The following is a 207-nucleotide window of genomic DNA, read 5'->3' as shown; positions in this document are numbered from 1 at the left end:
GCCATGCCCCGGGGGAGTCGACAGGCGGGCGGTCCGCCGGGGGTCCGGGAGGGACCTGCGGAACGCGCTGCGTCCTAGGGGGAGGGGGGAGAAGGACCCACCCCGCGGGGAAGAGGAGGGGGACGCGCTTTTCTCCCGCCGCCGCCGCCGCCGCCGCCTTGGCACCTTCTTCGCTCCCCTCCCCCCCGCCTGAACCCGCTCCCCCCG

This window comes from Gekko japonicus, unplaced genomic scaffold (genome assembly GCF_001447785.1).
Source record: "Gekko japonicus isolate JY-2015 unplaced genomic scaffold, Gekko_japonicus_V1.1 scaffold459, whole genome shotgun sequence".
NCBI lineage: Eukaryota > Metazoa > Chordata > Lepidosauria > Squamata > Gekkonidae > Gekko > Gekko japonicus.
The sequence above is the reverse complement of the archived record's forward strand: the minus strand, read 5'-3'. Positions refer to the sequence as shown.